Below are 20,673 nucleotides of genomic sequence, written 5' to 3' on the forward strand. Positions count from 1 at the left end.
CATATAATTCAATACAACACGTGTTGCAACAATTTCCATGCAATTCTTACGTAAGCACAGATAATATATACGTAACTAAGTCTACTATCACAATAGACGATTCACATACTTGGAAATCTATAAATACGCTATATTACTAAGCAATCACTACTCCCACGGTATACGGAACAATATGTACATTATATGTAATTGTATATGAGTACGGTGCCAACGTTCGCGGGCTGGTCACGCGCAGGGGTCAAGATTCTCATAGATTATGTTATGAATAGATGTGGAACGATACGTACAAATAGTAGAGCCTCTGAGAGGAAAAGGGTCACTTCATTGTGTATATCACAGGTAATATTAATAAACGTATATAAATAAGGGTTTCTTATAAACTTTTCATTAATGCTAAACTAATTGCTACCACAGTTGCGACTTAATAAATAAGTCGAAAAGAAAGACTTAAAATACTCTTTAAATTAATCACTGTCAAAGTATTTTATAAGTTAAGACCTAGGAATTAATCACATTGAGCCGAAAATTACCTTTAAAACTTAGGCTTTCTTTAAAAGCAACTTGATTAGCTCAGAACTGATTAGATAACTAGTGTTACCAGGTTTTAGTTTTTTAATAACTTTGAGACTTGAAAATTTTAAGCCAAAAGAAAAGTCGTCAAATATAATATTAAAATTATTTTTGCTCATCTCTAAAGCCAATATAATATTATGAATACTTGTATTCATATATCATATACTTACTTGCATTGTTATTACAATCTACGTACGATTGTACCAAGAGGATTACACCGTATCTGTTATAAAATAATACAGCTTGTTAATTACTTGACTACTACTATACTAATTAAGTAATTTCTCTTTACAATTGCCTTAATTGTCTCCCACGTGATGTAAAATTGAACGCACTAAAGAAAGAGGCATAAAAATCGATAGCGCATCTGTGTGAAGGCCTGTTACATAATCTATGAGGTAATGCACTAGCGTTCCGTCCGATGCCCTTGCCCTATCTGTATGTTGTTGGGGTAGGCTCTTTTTGTTTTTTTTGCTTTGCTATTTTTACTCCTATCTCTTTGTGAATACGACGCTTTTTTGTTTGAACGTTTGTTGTGAATAGTTTAATGGTTTCGAACCATTGATGAAAGGAAAATGTTATAATGTGTTTGAAAAAAATGTAAGCAATTGTAGTAAACATGTCATTCATTCCTGTTTGTCAGTTTTTTTTAAATATGTATTTAATTATGTATTTGTCCTTTCCATACTTATTTTAATACGCTATAATATTATACATATTCCGATATTGAATACAATTATCTAAGTACATATAGCTTTAAGCTCTACCAATTTTAAACAATTTTAAGGCTCCACAAAAATTTTACTTGCGTGAAATAAAATAGAAATCCTTCTGCAAATAAAATCTATTTACAACGGGAATTCGGGTATATCAAACCCAGTTCGGAATACCACAATGGTCGAAATTCACAGCTCTTGAAATTTAGATGAAAAGTGAATTTGTATTTACGAATGGAATCGCTGTAGTCTATTAGAATTTGCAGGTCTATTGTGGGGTTTATTACTTTTATTGAGATAAAACTGAAATAAAGTAAGATTTAATTGGGCTATAAGATTTGCATATTTATATAGGTTTAATTAGAAATCTTATAGTGATGTCGTTAAAATAATGCAAAACTCGAAATTATTATTAAAAACGCATTGATATTTTCATGAACTATCATCGATCTCTATTAGTACCTTCTATTCATTTAAAAATTTATTTTTATTTATTTATTATTTGGAAAAAATGCTTGTTTCAACGGAGCAATGTTCTGATAATATGATTTGAATTGTTTCTGGCGATAGTTATAAGTGACATACACTTTTCTATGTTCTTAAACATCTCATTCTCATGTGAATTTCCTGTCAATAAAGGTGAAGCCGCGGGCGGATAGTCGCGTATAAGTTACTAAATTATTTTCTTCCCACCCTTCCAGGAAGTTCCACCACGTAGGACCAATAAAACCCTAGATACTAAGCTATCTATCACGCCTTTCTTGACAAAAACATCACAAGCTTTAAGATATAATATTACAAGAGATAATATAATATAGACTGTACTTGTAACATTATGGTGAAGATTAATGATGTGTTTCGTAACTTTCTGAAACGTACTGGTAATAATTGTTATAAATTTTAGCTTATAGTCTACTAGCGGTCCGCCCCGGCTTCGCCCGTGGTACATATTTCGCAATAAATGGTAGACTATGTTCTTTCTCAGGGTCTCAAGATTATCTGTGCCAAATTTCATCAAAATCGGTCCAGTAGTTTATGCGTGAAAACCATACATACATACATACAAACCTTTCCTCTTTATAATATTAGTATAGATAGGTACTAATAATAATATATTACAGAGCAAAAATTGTAGTGTTTGTAAGTTTGTTTGTAACCCAAAATTTAATCAAGCGATTTCAAAAATTGTTAAATTTTATACCTAGTGAAGAAAACTAGGTTAATCCTGAATAAGAAGATATACTTAATTTGCATATATCTCAACTTTTAAAAATGAAAATTATCATGGTAAAATATGTCTTCCTTTCCTATTTAATATTAGTTAAGAGTTAAGACCATTAAAAATGAAGTATTCTAAAACAAATAAGAATTATACCAATTCCTGCTTTAATAGCCAGGTAAATGAGTTAGCCACTAATTATTTTTTATAAACTGTATTCCAAGAAACTAGTGAATAAAATGAACAAAGGAAAGACGGACAAAACCGTAGCCACAAAGGTACAAAGTGTAAAGGATTCTTTGAGAATGGGAAATTAGTGGGAAGTGGGTTTACATCTTTGTAAGAACTTAGCTTGTTAGTCTGTTTATAATTGTGGACTAGCTGGAGCCCTGACTTTGCTCGGAGTCTATATGTTACTTGGGAATGATGTAGTTTCGGTTGGTAAAAAAATAGTTTATTTCATTCAATTATTACTTAAATGGCGTCACACCAGCTAACTAGGCTCTTAAGCCTAGTCATTTAATAAAATGGCTGATTTATCTAATATCCTAGGCACTTCATAAAAAGGCTGATTAATCCATCTGACTGCTGCAAATGTATAGCAACTCCATATAAGGTGCATATTATGAATATAAAATCGCAATAAAATGATATTGCAAAACAATTCCATAATAATACGTTTTCCGAACGATTGCGCAACTTAAGCTTTCAATTTAATATAACTCCCAACTTCAGAACGATTCCAACTTCCAGTAACTCCAATTCGTTTAGTTTTTAAAACATTATTGTTTGCTGATTCTGCGTTTTAATTACTTTTTATTAATCCTTTAAAATTATGTTAGTTGTAACTATTGAATCGGAGTTAAATTGCTTTTTACTCTTATGCATTGTATATCGTAAAACTATTATAGTCGAAATTAAAACGAAGCGTTTGTTGACGATGCTTAAATAACAGGTTATTTTAAGTATGTAAATATGTCTTGGAAGCTTTATCAAAACCTCAAAAAGTCAGTGTATCCGGATTTTACGCAATTATTTATTTTTTTTTACAATTTAATATACCGCAACAAGTTAAAAATATTTACAAGTATACAATAAACGGATTGATACAGTACATAAGGCTTACTAGCGATCTCTTCCAGGCTGCCCAAGGTAAGGGATAAAAAAAGGTAAAATAAAAGTTTAAAATTATTCGACATTATTATCTTCGAAGTCTTTGTGGAACTTTTTTACATAAAGTCTAAAGAAAAATTTGACCAATTTTTGATGACATTAAAGGTACCTTACAAAAAATCGTTTTGCAAACAAAGTCCCGGGCATTAACTAGTCATAAATTGCAGTTGTATTTAATGTCCTTTTATTTAACTTCACAACTGAAACAATTGTACTTCAAACTTGAGTAACCGGTTCTTAGAAAACCCACTATCTCAGTTCCTGACAGTTTTAAGAACACTTACAAATAAAATTAAAGAGAATACAATAATAAGATTTTATTACAAACATTTGAAATTACTTTGGTACAGTGGTGCGTGATTGTAGAACCGAGTGGACGTGGGTTCGGTTCCTGGTCGAGGCTAAAAGTAAAATATTGTTATGATAGAGTACATAATCACTTAACATAAATAAAGAAATCATCGAATTACGTGATTCGCCAGAAATTCATTATTTTTTTTTAATTTTTATTATATTAAGTAAAATTATTTTATTTCTATCAACACACGAAACCATAATAAAAATGACATTCACTCTATTCTTACATTTTAACTTCTTAAATTTATTATATGTAACTTATTAAAAACAATACCTACTTTGCTCACAATATCTTTACCATTTTATTTTTATATACATTTTTTTATGGAATCGAACCCACTACCTTTATAGAATAACTAACCACCAAGCTATATATAGCAATAAACAACAAGAGATCATTACGCAAGCTGCAGCTGCATTTTGCATAAGCTTGCGCAAGAGTTGATCGGGGTAAAATATTGTCTTTGGTTACGAAACGACGCTTATTGTATGGTATTTTTAAGAGATTTTATTAAATACTATGCCCTGCAGTACTATGCTATGCTGTGCCCTGCAGTTTTACCCGCAGTGCTCCACTCCTGTTGTTCTTAGCGTGATGATATAAAGCCTATGCCTTCCTCGATAAATGGGCTATCTAACACCGAAAGAATTTTTCAAATCGGACCAGTAGTTCCTAAGATTAGCGCTTTCAAACAAACATACAAACAAACTCTTCAGCTTTATAATATTAATATAGATTATTAATTGTAAAGTAAGTAGGTAAAGTATATGTAGTCCAATGTTAAGAAGGCATCGTGCTATAGAAAATATATTTTTACGAGTTTCACACACAATGTTGTATTCCGTATCAAAGCTTTCTAGTTTCTTATTTCGTACTCTATTATATAACTTCTATTTATTATAAAATAGCTTCCGATAAATATACACACACAACAGAAGATAAAAAACAAATTTCAAACAACACCGGTCCGTATACTAAACAAAACTACATACCTACATGCATAATATCTACAACATTCATTAAAGATTGACCTGTCAAAATACTCCAAATATTTCTAACAAATTGTTAACAATTCAAACTAATATATCACTAATATGCACAGCATCGCATAAACGCCATATATTAATACGATATGAGCGTGACGGAAATCAATGTCATAAAATTGCATCGAATTTACGGTCGCCATTAATAGTGCCCGCCGGATACGGGATACTGTCTCATAAACAACATATACAGGGACGGATTTACACTGTAGAGGCCCTGGATTGGGGCCCCAGGGCTTCTATATCACTACTTAGTACATAGTAGGTAGAACAAAAGTTGCTTCCCGCTGTTTGTCATATGTATGCTTATATCTTAAAACTACGCGGCGAATTTTGATGCGGTTTTTATTCAATAATTAGAGTTGTTCAAAAGGAATGAATAATAATTGTACACTTGCGAAGATATAGCGCGAGAAAACTTTAACTCATGAAATGTTAGGTATAATTATTAATCACTCGAAAATTTCAACTTTTTCCACAATTCACACAACCTTTTGCTTCAAAAAGTAAGAGAAATTCAATGAGGTAAATATAATACAGGAAAGATCTAAAACATAATTAATAAAAGTCTTAAAGGAAGCAGAATAACTGTAGAACCAAGCATTTGCCACAGATTTCAGAGCCGCAAATTAACGTAGCATATTAAAATACGTGCCTGGAATAGCAAAATCTGGAATGTGAGGAATTATAGCTAATATGTCAAGGTATTTTGGGAAGGCCGGCCATAAATCGTAATTGACACGATCAAATTCAAATATTTATTTATTCAACTAGAGTTCTAATATCTAGTGATCGAATGTGTTATCCTAAATCTTCGTTGGCTGGTATTTGAATTATTTTTCCGATAGTTAATTAACTACAATTGCTTTTCGGTAAAGGTTATGCAAATATTGAAATTATTAATTAACATTACTGATAAAATTTATTGCGTTTAAAATAATAGGCACTCTTCTACAAATTGTAATTATTAATTTCACTTTTACAAACGAGATATACATAATATTTTGATCGTGATATTCAATTACTAACCAACGATTCCAGACAGCACTTAAAATATTAATTACGTATGTGGTAAAAAATACGGTTATTTAACTACCTATATTATTATTACGAATACAATTTCAACAACAGTTCAACAAAGATGCAAGTAGTAATCTGCCCTTTGATCCTAAAACTTACAAATTAACTAACTCGTAACTTCTCTAAATTCATTACTGCCAGTCAGAACTGAACGAAACTGCGAATACAAAGTATGGCATACAAAGTATTGTATACAAAGTATACAAAGTTGCACATGCCGTAATCAAAAGTTGCAAGATCCCAATCAAAGACGAAGTTCCAATTTTAAAACCGGATAGTCCCGGTTGCGTATTGATAAATCCGGTCTTAACCAGTTTCCACCGGATTCCGGAGTGATTCCCGGATTCCACAATGTGAATGCCTTTCCATTAGACTTGGAATATGTTAAGTTCAGTCCGTAGGTAATGCCTTGGAAATTTCTAGAACGCTTAAGTGATTCAGTTGCTTTGGAAATTCTGTTGCATTTTGGAAATATACCAGGATTTTGAGAGCATTGTAAGGGAGTAGTTAACAAACGTTAGAGCTGTGTCCTGTAAATTTTTATTCATATTTTGTAACTCTTTTATCATGAAAATGTGGTTTATAAATATTTATATTTTAGAAAACCATGCAAAAACTACTGATCACTGGACTATAGAATTATTTGTTAAGTTTAACAAATAATTCTCAATTCTAACTAAATTTAGATTCTAGTTTGGTTGAACGAACATATAAATTTTTATAAATGTGAAATAAATATAAATTTGAATACCATAAAAACAAAAAATATCAAATTGAACGAACTTATCTCAGGTACAAGAGATAAGTTCGTTCAACCAAACAAAATTTTTACAATATCCGCATATATACATAAATTTTGAAGAACCCATGTTAAACTATTATAGGCCAACAACCTGTACCCCAATATACAAAATAAATAACCAAAACAGACATATCTGTCCATAAATCGCACTAGGAAACTATTCTATCAAGCATCAATTTATCAAAGAAGCGATACAAATATCTACTTAGAGTAATAAATCATGCCCTTTAATAACTCCGTATTGACTGATGGCTCCATCCACGTGCTAGTAAAATATTCTCGTCTTTTTTATAAATATCATTTTTCTAGATAATGGATTGTAACGTCTTGTAGCTTTTTGGTATAATATTTAGAAATATTCCAATATTATAAATTATATACACTTCATATTAAAAAGCTGTTTGTTTGTTTGTTTGAACGCGCTAATCTCAGGAAGTACTGGTCCGATTTGAAAAATTCTTTCGGTGTAAGATGGCGCATTTATCGAGGAAGGCTATAATATATCATCACGCTAATACAAACAGGAGCGGAGCAATGCGGGTGAAACCGCGGGGAACAGCGGTATTATAATTGACATCTCTATAAAGTTTGAGTACCTACTTTAGGCTATTTCCCAACTATTTCCGAATATTTGTCATTCTTTAATAAGTAGATAATAATTTACAAAAAAGTGATTAAATATTCATAAAAATTAACGTCAAAAAACCGATTTTTTAAAAACGTTTCACAACATACGCAAACCAACACCAATCTGAAATCAATTGTTACCCGATTAAAAGCCATCACTTGAGCGTCACAGCTTTCGATAGAGAAGCGCTCTTGTGTGTCAAGTGTTTATAGGGTTATGTTAACAGGCCCTCGCTTTGAAAAATATGAAAGGACTGATTTTGTTTCGGAAACGGCCCTTGAATTTATGGATTAGGGTCAGGTGGGATGTGTAGACTAGAAATAAAAAAAATATATATATTGTCTTTTTATTACAGTTCAAAGGATTTGTCCGGGATACATCGCCCATTTTTGCAAGTGATTACTATCAAGCTAATTTTTCGTGAGTAGCTTTATTTTGATGAGATGCCCAATAATTTCATGTACAAAACTCTCGATTATGGTAGCTACCAGAGGAAACAAGGATAAAATATTTTGATTTGATGGTTCTCAAATATTAATTACTAACTGAATGTTTTTTTTTTGTTCAATCTCAAGATAATTATCGAAATTATTCGAAAAAATATTTGTTCTACAAAATCTATGGTTTGATCAAAGAGTCCCCCTTTTCAATGTGTATCGATAACGAAGTCATCATAAATGATTACTAACCAGCTGATTTTTTTATTTTCACTTATTTAATACTTATATAATTCAACAGACATATTGTCCTACAAATTGCGTAATAAATATTTGAGAACCGTCAAATCAAAAATTTTTATCCTTGTTACCTCTGTAAGCTACCACAATCGAGAGTTTCGTACATGAAATTATTGGGCATCTCATCAAAATAAAGCTACTCACGAAAAATTAGCTTGATAGTAATCACTTGCAAAAATGGGCGATGTATCCCGGACTATTACTTTTTTATTGTAAAATAGGGAAGCGCTTGACCACGATCTCACCGGATGGTAAGCCGAGATGTGGCTGTGGATATTTTATTTAAATAAAAATAATAATAATTAAGCATTTATTAACTAATCAATATTATCACTACATAGTATAAAACAAAGTCGCATTCTCTGTCCCTATGTCCCTTTGTATGCTTAAATCTTTAAAACTACGCAACGGATTTTGATGCGGTTTTTTTAATAGATAGAGTGATTCAAGAGGAAGGTTTTAGTATATAATTTATTAGGTTTTAGACAAAGCGCGCGAAGCCGCGGGCGGTAAGCTAGTTAACTACATAATAAAAATAAAAAGAACGATGTACAATTTCTGATGTTACAAAATCATGAAAATAACAATTGCATAATTTTTCAAGTAGTAGGTATGTAACTCTCAAACCATGTTTTTTATCTCCTTCTATATTATGCTTAAGAAAGGCAATATTTTAAGAATGTTTATAGACCTCGTATTTATGCTGCCGTCGTAAAAAGTTAATATGAATGAATAAAAAATATATAAAATGTTGTATATTATTTAATATCTATTCAAATATAGTTTCTTCAAGTTATATTTTTACTAGTTATTGATAATATTAGCTGTCTTTAAGTGTACCAAAATCGAAAGAAATCAGAACCAACTAAATTAGGGTGAAAGTAGACCAATCTACCTTTGTCTTTGTCTACAAAGTACATATTATATAAAAAAAAATAGAGAAATCGTACAATAAATAATTCAAAAAAAATGAACAGTAAAAAGTTCCTAGAATAATGAAAGAATCATTGTTCATTCGACGCGGAAAATATATTATCTTTAGCGAGGACCGTGCGTGTTCTGAATGCAGGGTAATATCTTAATTTTATATAAAATATTAACATAATAACATAAAGTACCCCACTATTATATAAATGTACCTATACCGTTGGGGTGTCTTTTCTGAACTTTGTGAAAAGTACCTAATAATTTATCTGAAATTTCCTACGATTTGGACCTTTATATTACTTACCTATTATAATATACTTAGATAAAAGAAATAATTAAAGCTGAAGAGTTTGTTTGTTTATTTGAACGCGCTTATGTCAGGAACTTCTGGTCCGATTTGAAAAATTATTTCGGTTTTAGATAGCACATTTATCTCGGAAACTATAGGCAACATATCATCACGCTAAGATGATAAATAGGAGCGGAACCACGCGGGTAAAACCGCGAGGCGCAGGTAGTAATGTACATGAGCGAGAATATAATACAATATGAAAGCTAATACACATAATTAAGAAAAATGAAACGAAAATTCATAAGACGATGATTAATAGACTTGTCGTAAACAACAATTTCAGAATTAATTAATCTTTGATACAAATAAGAATAAATATAACATTTTCTCAACATTATGTAACTTGAAAAATATTTATCAATTCATCTAGTTCTTATAAAAGGTTTTTACAAGTCTTCATTGCAAGTTCTTAGAATTTAAGCTTTTAGTGCCAACATTTCAATGTTAACCATTTATACATTTTATTTCAAATGTAGAAAAATATATTTCAATTGAATAGAGAACGAAAAGAAAGTAATTCCATAGAAAAACGCGAGGACTTCGACTTCTGGTCCTAATAATGCAAATAATATAATATTTATGGTATCATTTTCACATATTCAGATGCTTATAATGACGTAACATATTAATACAAAGCGTTCTATACAATAATTATTATTATCAGAATAACATTTTTTAAATCGCACACATCCAAAAAGATTAAGAATGCCAAAGGTTTACACATAATGCTGCTTCAGAACACAATATTCGATCTTCAAAAACGGCGCGCTAACACACACAGGATTAGATGAGAAAGCAAGATGGCATGATTCAAATATCGTGAGCGAAAAAGAGACAACAAGTAAATTCTTGGTAATTAGCTACATTTTGACGTCACTCCTGGAGCGCTAATAATAACCGATCTATAACTTTTTAACCGACATAAAAAAAGGAGGAGGTTCTCCATTCTATTCTATTTTTTTTTTACTTTTATGTAAGTACACTGATTTAGCTTCTGAATCGTTATGTTTCTGAATCGATTTATTATTTATAATATCACTAGATGATATAACACATTAAATATGTATTAAGTATATCATCTAGTGAATATCAATGATTAATTGCAAAAACATCCTGAGTGGGTGTCACTGAGATATGTCCCATATATATTTACAACAGGAAGATGCTATTAACCCTAGATAACCCCGTTTGTACAGCTGCGAAATGACGAGTGTCCAGAGCATGATACAGCTTACTATACATATTTATATATCTTAATATAAGAGTATATAAATCTCGTGTCACAATGTTCTCAATGGATTCCTTAACCACTTAACCGATTATAATAAAATTCGCACACCATGTGCAGTTCGATCCAACTTGAGAGATAGGATAGTTTAAACATGTAGGTACCACGGGCGAAGCCGGGGCGGACCACTAGTATATTATATATATAGCTTAGTCAGTGTGAATTGTATTACCGTAAGAGTTTTTTAGAAATAATGTCGTTAATTTCATTTTTATGTAAAGATAAAGTAGATACACTTTTGAATATTTTTTTAAATAAATAGTAAATACATTTCTAAAAAAACGATCGGAACGAATACCTAAATATCAAAATCGCACTCACTTTAGTTTTAAAACTGGAACACGATTTATTTTTCTCTATAGTCTATATTATAATCACAACCTACTCTGCATAAAAATAGAAGATAAAAAAAAACCAAGCAGGTATCAGAAGCACTGTCCAATCAAATGTATAACTTATTCCAATGTGGTAGAGTTGAATATTACTGATTGAAATTTCAAACAGATGTGACTAAAAATTTTATATTGACCCCAAGATTGACCCTTATCTTAGTCCTATAATATAAGAATGTGTCCGAAAAGTCAAATTCTTAAAAGCTAATGTAAAAGTAAACATTGAAGAAACTCAACCTTCATGCAGATGATGCACTTATATAAATACTAGCGGTCCGCCCCGGCTTCGCCCGTGGTACATATGAAAAATAGATGTTGGCCGATTCTCAGACTTACCCGATATGCACAGAAAATTTCATGAGAATCGGTCCACCCGTTTCGGAGGAGTATGCAGACTAACATTGTGACACGAGAATTTTATTATATAAGACTAGCGGCCCGCCCCGGCGTCGCCCGTGGTACATATGAAAAATAGATGTTGGCCGATTCTCAGACTTACCCGATATGCACAGAAAATTTCAAGAGAATCGGTCCACCCGTTTCGGAGGAGTATGCAGACTAACATTGTGACACGAGAATTTTATATATAAGAAGATTTTTAAGATCAAAATGTATCATGAACTGTCCTTGGAACGACTATATTGTGGTAATGCTTTAGTATGGTGAAAATTAAATTAGCTCTATCACAAAGTTAGTTACCTAATTAATTTTTTTTTTTTTCAATTTATTTATAGTGATGTAGTAAAAAAGAGTGTCGAATCTTTTACAGAGTGAATTAATATCGAGTAATAACTTCGCAATAAAAGGTAGCCTATGTCCTTTCTCGGGTATCAAAATATCTCCATACCAAATTTCATGCAAATTGGTTCAGTAGTTTAGGCGTGATTGAGTAACAGACAGACAGACAGAGTTACTTTCGCATTTATAATATTAGTATGGATTCTGTGGTATAGGTGAAACTCAAAGAACGCATCAACATCTCTGAAACTACAATGTAATGTAAAGTATTAGTGAAAATAACATTATCTCTATCACATACAAAAAGAGAATCGAATCTTCTACAGGGTGGAATTGAGGTGATTACCTCGGTACTTCGAGAGCACTGAACTTTGTAATATTCTGTATATAGTCATATCGTATTTCGTATTTAAGCCATTAAGGCCGGTTTCATCATCATTTATCATCATTTTTGGCCACGTGGGCACGTTCTATCGGTCATACGGTTTGGGTGGGATGAACTTAAGATGGCTCCATCCCGCAACCATTTTCCATTGTAGAAACGGACTCCCTATTGTAGGAGACGACAGGCGGTGTATATATACGGAGAGAACAAAAAAACTTTGATTGCGCGATTCAGAAAATTCTTATAGTATTAATGTACTTTGAACTTTATAAGTATCTGCATAAGGTTTAATTTATAAATGAAATTAAAGGGTAGGGTTTTAAAACAAGCTAAAGGAGAATGACCACGGGTTGTATCGGTAAAATTTTAGTTGTGCCACGTGTTCGTGATATTGTTAATTCCTATTTGTATTTACAATGATCATATGTATCACTATTTAGTCTTAATTATACCGGATAAATTGAAATAATAGTAAAAGTTTGTGTTTTGAAACATGTATGACCACGTAGGTATGGAATCGGTAAAATACTAGTTGTGTCACGTGTTAGTGATACTGTTAATTCGTATTTGTATTTATAATGATCATATTTATCACTATTAAGTCGTAATTATACCGAATAAATAGAAATAAAAGTAAAAGTTTTTGTTTTGACACATATATCTATCTCTCTTGCAAGCGTCATAAGTCATAACTCATAACTCATATTAGGTACTTATGTAAGTATTATGTCTTAGTTTCTATTTGAAATAATGTTTATTACGATTTACTTTTCACATTTGTCTTGTAAATAAAAATAATACCTGTGTAATAAAAAGGTAATAAATGTAAAACTTAACGTTCATCGTTAGTTTAAACTCGATTAGTTAAGTATTTTTTTGAAGTGTTAAATAAAACTATTGTTTTATTTTTATTGTCGCGAACTGCGGCTTATTTACATAAAAACTTTAATCGTTTCTAAAAGTATGTACTAACATCAAGCTTTAAATTGAGCTATATTTCATCTTGACACAATAAGTTTGATTGCGATACCAAGACGTGCCATAGTCACTTGCCACTTGGGCAGGGCAATCTCCTTTTATACGCGCAGGGCTACGGACGCGGACGGTTGAATGAATGGGATTAACTCACAATGAAAACCTGTTTTTAAAACCCTTGTTTATATTGGATGTTGCGTAACAACTAGTTTCATAACGGTAATTGGTTGTCTTTTCCACTCTTAAATAGGTACTTTTTTTATTATTGTTTGTTGTAATATGTGGCTTTAAATAGTTACTTTAGTTTGAATAAGCATATTTTAAAATATTACTTCTATTACATATTATATCAAAAGAATATTAAACGAAGAATCCTAAAAATAATTACAATTTTTATATGGAGATAGCAAAAGGAAGTCAAATTTTCTACTACAGTGGTGTTGGGGAACATTTTTCCTCTATTAAACCTCATAACGACCTGATTCACAGGCGTGGCTAATCTTTGACCGCAACAGCAGTCCCTCCGATATATTGCATCTGATTCTAGGGCGACCACCAAACCCTCATCAAGATGACAATATTTGCTTGCGCATGGGCCGACATGGGGGCAATCACATGGTAGTGGACTTAGAGCGGATCCACCACATCTACCGAATTCCTGTGTAGAAACGGACTCCCTCTGTCCCTTGCCGGCGCGTTTGTTATATACGTACGGACGTAAAAAATTTCGCTTGCGCGATTCAGAAATATATTTTTCCATTTTGAGTTTTATTATACATCTCTTTAATTGTGTTTTTAAATATACTATTATTGTTTTTTTTATTATTTACTATTAATTTGTTGTATAATAATAATTGTGTGAACGCGACAGCTATATAATTAAGGATGAGTGGGAAAAGGACAGTACGCTTATCGGGTACAAGGTTATTTGTGGTTTATACGTAGAAATCATAATATAGCTACATATTATAGTTTATTATTATGGTTTTAGTTAGTGAATAAATTGTAAGAAAGGCTATTTCATGAGAAACTAAATTTCTATGGTATATAGAAGATATTACGTACCTTTTTAGTAACGGGGTAAGAAGAATTCACCTGAAACATAAAATATTCTTAAATTAGCTTCTAATTATGTTTTAATAATTTACACAGTCATGGCTCTACCTCTATTTGCAAGAGGATTTATTACTTGTTTCATTCGTTATCTTTCCTAAAGTTTACATAATAAGTTATTATTCAATCATGTCAGAACGACTGAATGGATTTGAATAAAATTTGACACAAAGATAGACCAAAGCCTGTAATAAAATATAATCTTACTTTATCACAATATACACAAAGCTGTAAAGCTTATGTAAATTTCACGTTAAAAATGTTCTTTTCAGCATTTGAAAAGTCAAAGAAACATTTATCTTTATAAAGGCGCTTTCACATTAGTATTATATATATAGCTTTTAAAGCCACTGACCTTAAATTGACCATGTTTTATGCCAAAGAGTAACCCACTTAATTAATATTCCGAAGTACAAAGGGGTGCTCCAGCCGAGTGTAACCTATTTCCCCTTTATGTTTTGGATTTATGTCTTTTAAGATATTTCTCTTAATATTCGGGAACAGATTTTTGGTCTTCTTTATAGCTAAAGACTGTAATGTTCAAAACAATAAAAATATTACACGTTTATTGAAGATTTATGTGTGCGAAAAACGGAAAATAAAATGTATTTGATGGGTCCCTAGAGCATCATAATACAATAACAAATGCAATATCTCAGATTAAATATTGAATAATGAATATACGTTTACACAAAAAAACTGAATTTTAAAATGCATTGAAATAAATTAAAAATAATAATAAAATAGCTCCGTCATTTTTTTAATATTGATCCACTGAGAATCGAACTCAGGACCCCTCGGTTTATCGGGATAAGTTGTTTAACATTTCTATTTTGTAATGAGAGACAGAGAGTCATGCCAATTGGCAAATCCTGCGAATTTTATCTGTATCTTATCCACTTTTCTATCTTTTATCTTTTCGTGAGATTATCTTAGCAATACGTTATGTCCATAAAATTTCACATTTATCATAATAAAATGTTCTCAAAATTCCTCACTCATTAACGAAATATCTGAACAAATTTTATTTTAAATCATGAAAAAGACACGTCCATTATATTTTGAATAACCAGTATTGAATTTCAGGTATTGTGAACAAGACGGGAGTTTTTAAACATTTCAGTTTAAAGTTATTTTCCTCCACTGTCAGTAAACAATGGTGTACCAACAAAGCTTTTGCTTTAAAGATATTTTTTTACGATTTTTCACCTTTTATTCCGATTTTGGCGTTTACGAAACCTTTGAAGTATTTTTACATGGAAAATTCGGTTCCAATTTGCGTTCGTTTTTCTTTTCACACAGTTTAACTTTCCGTTGGGGTTTCTTTCGATTGAATTTGGCTGTATTTCCGATTTTCGACCGAGTTATTTTAAAACTATACTTGATTTTTAATTTACCGCAAAGTTTTTTTGTACTTTATGTTGTTATATTTTAATAATCTATACTAATACATATTATAAAGCTAAAAAGTGATGTTTGTTTGAACGCGCTAATCTCAGGAACTACTGGTCTAATTTGAGAAATTCTTTCAGTGTTAGATAAGACCAACAGGAGATAAGACCAACACACGGGTGAAACCGCGGGTCGCAGCTAGTATTATATAGAGTGGTTCATGAGAACGATTTTATTAAGTAGGTACCTATATTTGTTAAGTTTTAGACAGCGGACGAAGCCGTTGCAGTTGGCAGAAAGCTGCAAAATAAACCGTTTAAAAAATCCGTCAAAAATTCTTTAATATCCACGTTTACCATTTACGTGCAACGTTTTCAAATGAGGATAATTTCCCTTTACCAATAGCAATTTATCGCAATAAAGCCTTCCGAAGCCATTACTCCGAAGTTCGGGCAAAAAGTTAATTCTTAACAGTTAATTATTTTCGGGCTATCGTACTGGAAGAATTTAAATGAACGGGGTAAATATAAACTTTGGACGTTACTTGTTAGGGATCTAACACGAAACGAGGTGTGAATAATAAATATATCTGAATACAAGTTTAGATAGACTTCTATTTAGTATACAAATCCATACTTAATATTATAAATGCGAAAGTAACTCTGTCTATCTGTCTGTTACTCAATCACGCCTAAACTACTGAACCAATTTGCATGAAATTTGGTATGGAGATATTTTGATACCCGAGAAAGGACATAGGCTACCTTTTATTGCGAAATATGTACCACGGGCGAAGCCGGGGCGGACCACTAGTATGCAATATACAAAAATATCTTAACTAAGTGCCGTTGATCAAATTGCCCGGCTCTATCAGAAGATATTCATAATAAACACATTTTTATTCATTAATGTAGGCCTTCATTCAATTTAATTCTTCACACTGCTAGTCCATTCATAAAAACAATGAAAAAATGGAAAAATAACTACATTTTTTTCAACCTAAAAAAATTAAAAAAAACACACATTTTATCGAACTATTTTTATATTGTGTAAATAAATCTATTTATTAACTCAAACATTTATTAAACTAAACTTCGCTTAGGTATACGTATACGTTGAAATTCTATCCTCAAAACATATTCCTAGAAGTCAATCCTAGTCCCATGCTTTGTCAGTTGCGAACCGTAAAATTTAAGATCAAATAGAAACACCAATCAAAGGGATTGCCGAGCTCCAACTTTGACACGGGACAAATTGGCAATCGACGAAGAAATCTCTGAAATCTCTGAAACTGAGATCCGACACTGTACATTCAGGATTGAGGTATTGAGATTTGGGAGCACGTTTGCGTACTGAATTCGTATGTAACAATTGATTATGTGTAAAACTTGGTAAATAGACTGTTAATATGTTAAGACTAACGGATTTCAAACGCGATTTATTCTAAATGTGACAATATCATTTGGCAAAATTGTAGGTTGCTCTATTTTGTATGTAAATTTGATTTACCGAACTTAGGAAAATAAACGAACAACACACCAGTTTAAAAAAAGTGGTTATTTTTAACTGTGTCAGTCAAAAAATAAAACTCAGTATTTTATTAAACTTTCGTACATAAATAGACAATTAACATTACATGCATTCTAAGGTTCTAATCAAATATTAATATTCGAATATTATTTTGAGTAAATTATAATTTTTCTGTAATAATTTGATTCGAAAGCGCCTTTAAACGAAGTCTAGTTGAATAAATAATTGAATTTGCTTGAATTCACTTAGATCCACGTTATCCTAAGCCTTCGCTGTTTTTCACATCCTCCATACTGTATTGTTCCTTGCATAGCTTTCACGATTCTAACGGTGAATTTACATCAAACGAACATAGAACTAGAGCTAGAGCAAGAGCATTATTTCGTGATCTTTTAGTGTAAACGAAAACTCGTATTCAGTTGTGTTCAGTATTAGAACATTGCATAGAATCTTTTCGATCTAAGAACAACGAAACGCTCTACGCCTGTTCACACTAAAATAATTTGACATAGTGGGGTTAAGCCGGCTACTCAGGTACCTGCCGCAGTGGTAATATTGGAACAATCTCGGTTGCACGGCCGCGGTGGTCGGAGCAATTTAAGCTGTTCTCTAAATTACTTGCTTGCCTATACACATCACAGTTAAGGAGGTAATTAAGGGTCCAATTCCAATATTGCCCTTGCAGCAGATAGCTGAGTAGCCGGTTTTAGAATGAGCATTCGCTCGTTTGATGTAAATGCACCATCACTTAGAAACGTCACCGTACCGTAAACTTGTGATCATTCGTCTTGTCAAGCGACTCCCTTGATCTGAGATTTAGCCTGACTGATGGTAACGTTCAAACTTAAGTTACGTGTTTAATTTCAGAGATTTGACGGATCGTGCTCTGAATAAATTAGTCGTTTAACTTCCAAGGTTAGGTTTGCGATTATGTCGAATGTGTGCATTATGTAATGTTGGGGGATTAGAGCTGTTATGTAAACGTTAGTGTTATATAAACTATGGTTTAATCCAATGAATTTGTTCGTAATAAGCTGTTTGATTCATAGTTCATAGTATGATAAATAATGTAGATATAATTATCAATAATTATTAGTTAAAAGCGTATATATCTAAATGTTAAATGTGTAAAATATGCGATTGACAATGCTATTCAGCAAGTGGTGAAACTGAAACTCCTAACCAACAAATTCTTTAACCTAAATTCAACAAATCTTAGCTAATAGTAATTTTATAGAGTGGCAATTATAATTCAAAGCCATTATTTCGGTGGCTAGAAGTGTCTTTACATAAATAATACGTAACGAAGAAACTCACATCAGATATATCTAGAAACCAATAAAAATCTCTCATACAATTTACTATACAGGAGCGAACCAATACAATATATACAGGACGAGCAATACAATATATACAGGACGAGCAATACAATATATACAGGATGCTCCACAAAGCAAGCAACTAATCTATTAGCAGTAGTATCCTCACAAAGCATTAGCCGTCTAATAGAAACCCGTTATTTCTGATTTATGGTCTGACAGCCGGCTATTTATCAAAACGTTAAATTTTCTAATATAAAGGATTTTCGCGCCATTCAAGACGCGTTAACAATTTTTATTGTTCAACGATCGTTAGGATTAACTGGATTGTGTTTAATTTTTCGATTATTGTAATGATGGGGGTGATTTATTTATGACCGTTTGGTAGTTTTATTAATGATCAATTAATTTTCTACCCATTTATAGGAAGATTGAATTTAGCAATGATTATGTATTTTAATTGAAATGTATATTTCTTTGATAGGCTCTATCTAAACGGCTTAGTGAATTTAGCTTGATAGTTGTCGTAAAAATCATTTATTTAAATTTTTAAGAACAATGGATAATATTAATGAATTTTAAAGTTTTCAAATAGTAATTTTATTCGCATAACACTTTTGTACACTTCATCTGAAACAATGTTATTTTAATTTTATTATAACGAAAAACAAAACTATCATAAAATTACGCCCTAACTATACCTGCCCTGCTAAATTCAATTATCCCCACTTCTTAAAAATCTGACATCAAAGTAACATTATACTAAATCATCAACTAAAAGAAAACCATAAGAACATTCGAGATAAAGCAAATACCCCGGATTCGCAAAAAAGATGGCGTCGTAGAATTAATTCAATTGTCAAGATGACATATGATGATCTGTGGACATCGCATCTGTGTTGGAATGGCGCCAAAAGTTGTTTGACCCAACATTTGATCTTTATTTGATGAAACATGACATTTGATAGTGTGATAGTGTGAAAGTAAGTTAATATGCTGTTTCAATGGGTGTTATAGAACACATATTTGGTGGTTAAGAAAATGTAGGTACTATCATATTACATGTAATCTCATATAATATTGTAATACTGTGCTCATAGTAAAGAGAGGAAAGATTAGATTAAGAAGTGAAACTTCTTTAGGCGCGTTGAGAGTAAAATTTCAAGGTCGCGTCATGTCAATACCGTCACGTCATGGATGCGACGATTTTGGCATCTTTGAATCTTGCCAAAGAAGTTTCACTTCTGATACATGTGCTCGGCACTCACTATTTTTTTTTGTTTATTTGTGTCTATAAAAAACTACTCGGCTGGTTTAAATAATTCTTTATATTTTGCTTTTATATCACGATAAACGTGTATTTTTAAGTAATGTTTAACTTTCTTTTGCCACCGAATAACATGGAAAATCTACTCAATTAAATTAAAAGTAATCATAATAAACCTAAAACGGTATCACAATTCTTCAAGAAATTGAATCCGCCAATCGTCATTAGACAATTTAATAACGTCGCAAATTACGCGGCTCAAGTGTTCCCGAAGCTTCTAGATTTTTCTCGAACGATCACCGAGATTTATTACGCACGTTTGTCTTGCAAGTTACTAAATTAAGGGCGAAAAATCCTTACTTTTTCGCTCGCACCTTCAACTTTAAATCTCGGAGTGACAAATTATGCCGTGAGGATTTGTTAATTCGAACGGATCATTTTTATCTGTTAAAGTATTATGTTCATTTTGTAATGTTGAGATGTTAATGGGTACTTATTTGTTTCATTATATTATATAGGATTGATAGTGTTTTTAAATCTATTAGAACAATGCCTTTATCTCATTTATTTTTTTTGTTCGTTTAAACTTTATTGAAATTGGAAGATATCAATACTTCAAAGTTCACTGGCCATGGCCATTCCAGTTTTATAATAAAATTTATAAAA

General features: G+C 31.6%; 1 protein-coding gene across 6 annotated transcripts in view; it reads right to left on the bottom strand.

Annotated features, from left to right (window-relative positions):
- The window catches only part of brat (tripartite motif-containing protein brain tumor), a 393,821-nt gene that overhangs the window by 351,765 nt on the left and 21,383 nt on the right, over positions 1-20,673 (bottom strand). For 5 of the 6 annotated variants that reach the window (XM_090116982.1, XM_090116978.1, XM_090116985.1 and 2 more), the window contains exon 2: positions 14,452-14,481. The exons of the other annotated variant lie outside the window; for it this stretch is intronic. The gene's annotated coding sequence lies outside the window, so the exon portion shown is untranslated. The remainder of the gene's footprint in view (positions 1-14,451; positions 14,482-20,673) is intronic. 6 annotated transcript variants of the gene reach the window in all.

The sequence above is a fragment of the Colias eurytheme genome, chromosome 26 (assembly GCF_061535395.1).
Source record: "Colias eurytheme isolate Ceu_HAF_F1 chromosome 26, ilColEury1 Martin Lab GWU primary, whole genome shotgun sequence".
NCBI classification, from domain to species: domain Eukaryota; kingdom Metazoa; phylum Arthropoda; class Insecta; order Lepidoptera; family Pieridae; genus Colias; species Colias eurytheme.